The sequence below is a fragment of the Cervus canadensis genome, chromosome 20 (genome assembly GCF_019320065.1).
Source record: "Cervus canadensis isolate Bull #8, Minnesota chromosome 20, ASM1932006v1, whole genome shotgun sequence".
NCBI lineage: Eukaryota > Metazoa > Chordata > Mammalia > Artiodactyla > Cervidae > Cervus > Cervus canadensis.
Window position 1 is genome coordinate 36,882,722 of NC_057405.1, and position 2,447 is coordinate 36,885,168.

A 2,447-nucleotide genomic window follows, 5' to 3' on the forward strand; every position below is an offset into this window, starting at 1 on the left:
GCAACCACCTTGCCTTCTTGCCTTTCTTTTTCTTTGGGATGGTTTTGTTGATTGCCTCCTGTTCAATATTACAGACCTCTGTCCATAGTTCTCTAGGCACTCTGTTTACTAGATCTAGTCCCTTGAATCTATTCATCACCTCTACTATATATTCATAGGGGATTTGATTTAAGTCATACCTTGCTGGCCTAGTGGTTTTCCCCACTCTCTTTAGTTTAAGCCTGAATTTTGCTTTGAGAGCTGATGATCTGAGTCACAATCAGCTCCAGGTTTTGTTTTTGCTGGCTGTTTACAGTTTCTCCATCTTTGCCTATAAAGAATATAATCAATCTGATTTCAGTATTGACCATTTGGTGATGTCCATGTATAAAGTCGTCTCTTGTGTTATTGAAAAATGATGTTTGCTATGACCAGTGCATTCTCTTGGCAGAATTCTGTTAGCCTTTGCCCTGCTTCATTTTGTATTCCAAGGCCAAACTTGCCTGTTACTCCATGTATCTCTTTTTTTTTTTTTTTTTAAGAATTTTTTTTTTTTTTTTATTTGGCTGCACCAGGTCTTAGTTCCAGTATGTGGGATCTTCAATCTTCATTGTGGTGTAAGAGTTCTTTAGTTGCAGCATGTGGGATCTAGTTCCCTGACCAGGGATCAAACCTGGACCCTCTGCATTGGGAGCACGGAGTCTTAACCACTGGACCACCAGGGAAGTCCCTCCATGTATCTCTTGACTTCCTACTTTTGCATTCCAGTCTTCTATGATGTTAAGGACATCTTTGTTTTTGGTTTAGCTCTAGAAGGTTTTGTAGGTCTTCGTAAAACCAGTCAACTTCATCGTTTTTTCAGCATTAGTGGTTGGTGCATAGACTTGGATTACTGTGACACTGAATGGTTTGCCCTGGAAATGAACAGAGATCATTATCATTCTGTCATTTTTGAGATTGCACCCAAGTACTGCATTTCAGACTCTTTTGTTGACTGTGAGGGCTACACCAATAAATTGTGGGAGCACGGACTGAGAAAAATGAAAAGAATTGAACAATATTCTAACAAAATAATTTCATGGGGCGTGTAAACACCATTTCAAGATGCAATAAAAGCATTAGACAACTCCAATATAATACAAAGTGACAGCTTGCTAATTAACACCAATATTGGGAACACCATGTTTGCAGGCCAAATTTTATAAATAACAAAAACATTGAATGTACTTTAATGTAGTTTCACAGCTGTACAGTATTTTTTAAATGTAGATGTAAATTAAGTTTTCATCTCTAGAGATTTTCTCTAACTTTATATTTTAATTGAATAACAGAGTTAATTTAATTTATCCAAAGATGATAGAGATACCCCCAGGCATATAGGAAATGATTTCATGAATTTGTATTTTAAAGAGCATGTAACAGTATTTATTACTCACATATTTATTTTTAAAAACTTGCGTGATGGTATTAGCTCAAACTGTAACAAAACAAACATTTGTTTAAAGAAAATTGTTGAATTTGTATTAGCTTTGATGAAAAATAGTGTTTTCAAAGTACCTTTGATTAAAAAACTGATGCACATAATTTGTGTAAGAAAACCGTGTTGACGGTATCTGGGGTTCAACATTCGTGCTTATGAGCTGCTTCAAAACATCATTCTTAAAATAATTCATTAGTGTTTAGAACTTCACAGTGAACACATAACACACAGATCCTGCTCTTTAATGACATTTGACAATGTCTGTGAGGAATTGCCTTAACATACTGTATTCTGCCTTTGCCCAGCTATGCCTGGAGCAGGTGCTGCTAATCTAAATTCTTTGGAAGGGAAAACTTATTGATTGATTACATGTGGCTACAAATGAGATCTGGGAAGCTCTGTCATTCAAGAGGTGCCTGTCTCCACCCTGATCTTTGTCTTGATTATATGGTTCTCTTCCCAGCAGCTCCCCTCCTATGCCAGGCTGGTGCACACTGCACAGATGTTTCTCCTATTGCTGCTACATGGTGATTTTTCAAGCAGCTTCGTAGACAGATATTTCCAGATGTTTCCCTCCGTTTCTCTGCATAGACCTTTTCTCCTTACAAAGAGCAGATCGCACCACCGCTCAGGCTTTTGATCTATTGACTACAGAAAAAACAAATAGCACTCCATTGATGTTGTGTTTTTGGGGGCTTTGGCAATAGCACACATAGTAAGTGCCCTCTTCACTCTTTGAAACCCTACTGGCAGATGTTTTCCATGGGCTTCTCCACCCAACAGTTTTTATTCTCACCCCAGCTTCTTCTGGGGTGAGGGAGGATTGTAGTATACTTCAGTCTTTGTTTCCCATTTATATTTACTTTAAGGCTCTCTTTTATCTGTGCCTCGAGGTTAATGGCAAAGTTTAGGTTGGAGCAAATTAAGACCTAGTCGATGTCTTATATCAATAAAAAGGAAATGTGTATTTACTGTGAAAAGAGAAATT

The 2,447-nt window shown here is 37.6% G+C and overlaps 1 non-coding gene across 1 annotated transcript; it reads right to left on the reverse strand.

Moving 5' to 3' along the window:
• Positions 1–631: 631 nt before the first annotated feature.
• Positions 632–704, reverse strand: TRNAG-CCC. Its single transcript has one exon. It is a non-coding gene; the product is annotated as a tRNA-Gly (tRNA).
• Between the last annotated feature and the right edge of the window lie 1,743 nt (positions 705–2,447).